This window comes from Balaenoptera acutorostrata, chromosome 18 (assembly GCF_949987535.1).
Source record: "Balaenoptera acutorostrata chromosome 18, mBalAcu1.1, whole genome shotgun sequence".
Classification (NCBI taxonomy): domain Eukaryota; kingdom Metazoa; phylum Chordata; class Mammalia; order Artiodactyla; family Balaenopteridae; genus Balaenoptera; species Balaenoptera acutorostrata.
Genome location: NC_080081.1, coordinates 36,812,577 through 36,819,683, shown reverse-complemented (window position 1 = coordinate 36,819,683; position 7,107 = coordinate 36,812,577). Strand labels below are relative to the sequence as shown.

The window sequence follows — 7,107 nt, the reverse complement described above, 5'->3', positions numbered from 1 at the left end:
GCCTAACCCCTCTCCAAACCTCTCTGTGGGAATGGAATAGATAAATAATAATGCTTAATGAATGCACACTACATGCCAAGTAATATGTTAACTGCTTCAGATGCAATATAAAGTACATTTTGATGAAGAAACTGAGGTACAATTAAATGAAATGCTTTCTCACAGTCCCACACCTAGTAAATTGTGGAGCAAGTATTACTTTTGTTTTCATTTGTTTTTTGTTGTTTTGTTTTTCTGTTTATTTTTTGCCTTTTTAAAATTGAAGTATAGTTTATTTATAATGTTGTGTTAGTTTTCAGGTATACAGTAAAGTGATTCAGTTATACACACATATATATATCTATTTTTTCCAGATTCTTTTCCCTCATAGGTTATTACAAAATATTGAGTATAGTCCCCTGTTCTAAAGGTCCCTGTTGATTATCCATTTTATATATAGTATTGTGTATATGTTAATCCCAAATTCCTAATTTACTCCTCCCCCTCTCTTTCTCTTTTGGTAACCATAAGTTTGTTTTCTATGTCTGTGGGTCTATTTCTCTTTTGTGTATAAGTTCATTTGTATCTTTTTTTTTTTAGATTTCACATAAAAGTGATATCATATGATATTTGTCTTTCTCTGTCTGGCCTACTTCACTTAGTATAATAAAACCCAAGCATTCTAGTACCAAAAGTCACATTCTGAACATTATTACATGGTTTCCATTCTCATAGCAATAACACAAGGTTTTAGTTTACCATTGAAATATTAGTTTTGTTCACTATTTAAAACCTTGATTAGCTGGAAAAATAGATACTTGATAGTGTAAATTATTCAACTGTATATAACACAGGCTTTACAGAATCCATCTGCTATTTCATTTGTGAAGGAAACTCGAGAGATTATAATTATACACAAAGACAAATTTGAAATCTATAATCAAGCAATCATGAGAAAAGAATGACTTTGTATTGCTTTCAAAAGCAATTCAAGTTAAATTACTATTATTTTAAGTCAGCTCTAAAAATGTTTTGGAAAACTGGATAAAAGATGTATATGCTTATTCATAAGACATCTACATCATAAGACTGGCTGCTCTGAAATTTCCTTATATATACTTTACTGTAAAATAAAAATTATTTCCTAAGTTCACCAAAGTTCAGCTCATGGACAAAACAGAAATGTCAGCTGTGGCAGTAGGAGCTGATCCCTGAATGTGAAAGCCCCAAGCAAATCTGACGTGTGGGTTCCAGATAAAGGCATCAGGGGAGCAGTTAGCCTTGTCAAAAGACTGTTGGCCCCTAAGGCGCTCATAATAAGGAGATACACTTCTGACATTTTATTTCTTTGAGTTAGACTTTTTAGAAGGTTCCAGAGCAGGTTAGGCTTCAAATGAGAGGGAGAAAAGAAGATAAGTAAAGGTTAAGTAAGGGAGTGGAGCTGGCATCTACGGTGTTAAGAGGGACGTGCAGACCTGGAAGCTGTGAAATGATGTGATTTAAGCTGATGTTCAGCCTGCTGGGAAAGTTGTGGCTGCAAAAATGGTATCTGGCCATGTCAGACATGAAGCAAAAGAAGATGGTTCAGGAGCGTATGTGGTTATTCTAGCTTTCAAGCTCAGGATATGCAACTTCCTGGAGTGAAGAAACTTCAAAGTCGTCTATAAGAAACATGCCAGCCTCTATTTCTACTGTGCCATCAAGGGTCAAGACAATGAGCCCGTCACGCTGTTGCTGAAACCTGGCCTCTCTACACCGGCACCGAATTGAATCTTAGAGACAGAGTTTTGGGTGAAGCAGAAAACAATAGCTTTATTGCTTTGCCAGGCAAAGGGGACCACAGCAGGCTATTGCCCTCAAGACTGTGTGTCCTGTCCTGGAGGGGGTAGTGAGGAGTCTTATAGTAATGATTCAAGGAGCAGGGTGTGACCAGCTCGTGTTCATTCTTCTGATTGCTTGGTAGTGAGGTAATGGGGAGTCAGCATCATCAACCTTCTGGTTCCAACCAGTCTAGGTTCTAAGTTCTTGCAGTCAGCAGTTTTCATCTGGTGGGGGTCTGCTTCCTGTACAAACAACTTAGGAATGTGTGTCAGGCCTTTATCTATATCTTTCAGGGAACTGCTATGTGGCAGATTTATAGTCTAAATTGTTACCAGTTCCCCAGCCCAACAGCTATTGTTTGTTCCACATCTTCACATTTCCCCATCATTAACTCTTGGTTCATCCTTTTATTTCAAAAGACAAGGACACAGGGATTTATACATGGTTTCAACTCTGGAACTGACTGACCAATATGTGGAGCTCCTGGACAAATACTTCAACCTGGACATCATCTTCAACTTTGAGAAGGCCTGCTTCACCTCAGATGCATTTTTGATGAAGGGTGATGTCCAGAACAGCTCCAGGAAGAGTGTGATGAACGCTATGCAGGAGGATGACCAGCTGCAGGAGGAGGATGAGAAGCCCTGAAGGATGCTGGAGAAGATGGGTTAGGAAGAGCCCCTGCCTGGCTGGGTGATGATGTGGGGAGTGGTGGAGAGACAGGGTATGAGTGACTGCTTCTCATAAGTCTTTCTGAGGGCCGTTTTCATGGTGGTACCCAGCCGCCCCGCCTCTGCTGCCTCACCTTCTTTCGGAGTGAGCTGTGGGTTTAGATCCTCAAACATTCCCTTCCTTCCTCCACCCCCCACTTCCTGTTTCCCCTTTTCCCACCAAAGGTTTTAGGAGCTAAGAGTTAGGAAAATGTGACCAAGACAGGCATGCTATTTGACTTTCATTTCCTGCCTTTGAGGGACTAATATTACCCTAAACTCCTCCCTTCCTTTATAACTGTAAATACATACATATACCAGGTTTAAGGAAAAGATTTCAGGGTTCTTCTCTAATCCCTACCACATAACCTACCTCCACCCCTCCAGCAGGATGCTAGGGTAGCTTCTCTGCCTGGGAGTGGGGCTTTTGTGTGGGAGAGAACTCCTCCCTCATCTGCCCCTCCCCTTCCTTCTTGACTGCAAAGGGGTCTGGGACTACTGCCAGGGGAGGAACAACATAATTTTTTTCTAACCTTGCAGCTTTGAGGGAAGGGAGAGTTGGGTGAAGGGTGGATTTAATGGGAGACTGGGACCAGTCCCTCTTTCATTCCATGTTTAAGGGGTGGGGTGGGGGAAATGTCTGACTTTATTTCCTTTTCTCTGATATAAAAAGAAAAGCACAAAGAAGTTTTTTTAAGTAATGGATATCAGGTGGGAAAGCCATTAAGATCTCTTTGATTTCTTCATAATACTCTAAATCTTCCAAAGATGAAACCTTAGATACATTCTATTTATCCTTTTACAGGTGAAAATAAATTCAGACTATGGTAAAATTGTGCCTTTTTAAATTAAAATATGTTTGAGATACAGTATTATGTTAGTTTCAGGTGTATTACATAGTGAATTTCCATTTGCATACATTAAGAAATGATCACCACAATAAGTCTAGTAACCATCTGTCCTCATACAAAATTATTATAATATTGTTGAAGATATTCCTTGTACTGCATATTACATCCACATGGCTAATTTTTTTAATAACTAGAGATTAATACCTTTTAATACCCTTCACCTATTTTGCCCCCAACTCCCCCCACCCCCAGTTCTTGCAAACACTAGTTTGTTCTTATCTATGAGTCTGTTTTGTTTGTTTCTTTTGTTTTTTAGATTCCACATATAAGTTAGGTCATACTGTATTTGTCTTTCTCTTTCTGACTTATTTCACTTAGCATAATACCCTCTAGATCCATCCATGTTGTTGCAAATGGAAAGATTTCATTCTTCTTATGACTAAGTAATATACCATTGTATGTATACATATCAAAATTTCTTTATCCATTCATCTATTGATGGGCACTTAGGTTGCTTCTATATCTTAGATATTGTGAGTAATGCTACAATGAGCATAGGAGTGCAAATATCTTTTTTGAATTAATGCTTTTTTTTCTTTGGAAAAATATACAGAAGTGGAATTACTGGATGGTATGGTAGCTCTATTTTTAATTTTTGATGAATCTCCATACTGTTTTCCATACTGGCTGTACCATTTTACAATCCCACCAACAATAGGTTTGCTTTTCTCCACATCCTCACCAGCACTTGTTATTTGTTTTCTTTTTGATGATAGCCATTATGACAGATATGAGAGCATATACCTTTATGGTTTTGAATTGCATTTCCTTGATGATAAGTGATGTTGAGCAACTTTTCATGTGTCTGCTGACCATCTTTATGCCTTCTTTGGAAAAAAAAAAATGTCAATTCAGGTTCCCTGCCCATTTTGTAATTGGATTGTTTGCTTTTTTGATGTTGAATTGTGTGAGATTTTTGTATGTTATGGATAATAAACCCCTATGAAATATATCATTTGCAAATATCTTCTCCCATTCAGTAGGCTGCCTTTTCTTTTGGTTGATAGTTTCCTTCACTGTTCAAAAGCTTTTTAGTTTAATGTGGTCCCATTTATTTATTTTTGCATTTGGTTCCCTTGCCTGAGGAGACAGATCCAAAACATGTTGCTAAGGTCTATGTTAAAGACTCTGTTGATTAGGTTTTCTTCCAGGAAGTTTATGATTGCAGGTCTTATATTTACATCTTTAATTTTTAGGGTTTTTTTTTTGTATATGGTGTGACAAAGTAGGCATTTGATTCTTTTGCATGTAGCTGTCCATTTTTCCTTATACCATTTATTGAAGAGGCTTTTTTCTCCCCATTTTATATTCTTGCCACCTTCGTCATAGATATTTGACCATAGAAATATGCATTCATTTCTGTGCTGTCTATTCTTCTCCTGATCTATGTGTCTGTTTTTGTGCCAGAACCATACTGTTTGGTTTACAGTGGTTATGTAGTGTAGTTTAAAATCAGAAAGTGTGATACTTCCAGCTTTGTTCTTTTTCTCAACATTGTTTTGGCTATTCAGGGTCTTTTGTGTTTCCATACACATTTTAAATTATCTGTTCTATTTCTGTGAAAAATGCCATTGTTATTTTGATAGGGATTCTATTAAATCTGGAGATTGTTTAGGTTAGTATGGTCATTTTAACAATATTAATTCTTCTAATCCATGAGTATGGTATATCTTTCCATTTGTTTGTGTTGTCTTCAATTTCTTTTATCAGTGTCTTATAATTTTCTGAGTACAGGCTTTTTATCTCCTTAGTTACATTTTTTCTGAAGGATTTTATTCTTTTTTGATGCAGTTGTAAATGGGATATTTTTCTTCATTTCTTTGCTGAAAGTTTGTTGTTATTGTATAGAAATATGACAGATTTCTGTATGTTAATTTTGTATCCAGCAATTTTACTGAATTCATTTATTAGCCCAATTAGTTTTTGGTGGCATCTTTAAGATTTTCTACATATAGTATTATTGCATATGAAAGCAGTGACAGTTTTACTTCTTCCTTTCCGATTTGGATTCTTTTTATTTCCATTTCTTGTCTTATTGCTGTGGTGAGGGCTTCTAATACTTATGTTCAATAAAAATAGTGAAGGTGGACATCCTTGTTTTGTTCCTGATCTTAGAGGAAATGCTTTCAGCTTCTCACCATTGAGTATGATGTTGGCTGTAGGTTTATCATACATGGCCTTTATTATGTTGATTTGTATTCCCTCTATACCTACTTTGTTAAGAGTTTATACCATAAATGAATGTTGAATTTTGTCAAAAGCTTTTTCTACATCTATTGAGATGATCATATGACTTTTATTCTAAATTTGTTGTATAGTATATCACATCGACTGATTTTTGAATATTGATCTATCCTTGCATCCCTGAGATAAATCCCACTTGATCATGCTGTATAATCCTTTTAATGTATTGTTGAATTCAGTTTACTAATATTTTGTTGAAGATTTTTTCAACTATGTTCATTAGTGATATTGGCCTGGAATTTGCTTTTTTTGTGATATTTTCTGTTTTGGTATCAGGGTGATGCTGGCCTCATAGAATGAATTTGGAAACATTCTACCCTCTGCAATTTTTTGGAGTAGTTAATTCTTTAAATGTTCAGTAGAATTCATCTGTGAAGCTGTCTGATCCTGAATTTTTTTGGAGTTATTTTATTATCAATTCAATTTTATTACTGGTAATTGACCTATGCATATGTTATATTTCTTCCAGATTCAGTTGTGAGAGATTGCATACTTCTAGGAATTTCTTAGATTGTCTATTTTATTGGTGTATAATTGTTTGTAGTAATCTTTTATGATCCTTAGTAGTTCTGCGGTGTGGGTTGTAACTTGTCTTCTTTCATTTCTGATTTTATTTATTTGGACCCTCTCTTTTTTTCTTGGTGAGTCTTGCTAAAAGCTTATCAGTCTTATTTATCCTTTTAAAGAAGTAGCTCTTATTTCATTGATTTTTCCTAATTATTTTTAGTATCTATTTCATGCATTTCTGCTCTGATCTTTATGATTTATTTTCTTCTACTAACTTTTGATTTTGTTTGTTCTTCTTTCTCTAGTTCGTTTAGGTGTAAAATTCGATTGTTTTAGATTATCCTTATTTCATGAGGTAGGCTTGTATTGCTATAAACTTTGCTCTTACAACTGCTTTTACTGCATCCCTTAGATTTGGATCATTGTATTTTTGTTTTCTGTTGTCACCAGGTATTTTTTAATTTCCTCTTTGATTTATTCAGTGACCCATTGGTTATTTAGTTGCATGTTGTTTAGCCTCCACATGTTTGTATTTTTTGCAGTTGCTTTCTTGTAGTTGATTTCTAGTCTCATAGCATTGTGGTTGGATAAGATGCTTGGCATGATTTCAGTCTTCTTAAATTTACTGATACTTGTTTTGTGGCCTAGGGTGGCCCAGAGTGTAATCTATTCTGAAGAATTGTCCATGTCCATGTGAAAAGAATGTGCATTGTGCTGTTTTTGGAAGGAATGTACTGTATATATTTATTAGATCTAGCTGATTAATGTGTCATTTAAAGCAAGTGTTTCCTTACTGATTTTCAGTCTGGATGATTTATCCATTGATGTAAACTGGGTGTTAAAAGTAGTAGAACTTTTATTCTATTATTGCATTACTGCCAATTTCTCTCTTCATGTTTGACAATATTTGCTTTATGTATTTATATGCTCCTATG

At 35.6% G+C, this 7,107-nt stretch overlaps 1 pseudogene; it reads left to right on the top strand.

Moving 5' to 3' along the window:
- The first annotated feature begins 1,468 nt into the window (after positions 1-1,468).
- LOC103020538 (AP-1 complex subunit sigma-1A-like) lies at positions 1,469-2,472 on the top strand (annotated as a pseudogene).
- The last annotated feature ends 4,635 nt before the right edge of the window (positions 2,473-7,107 follow it).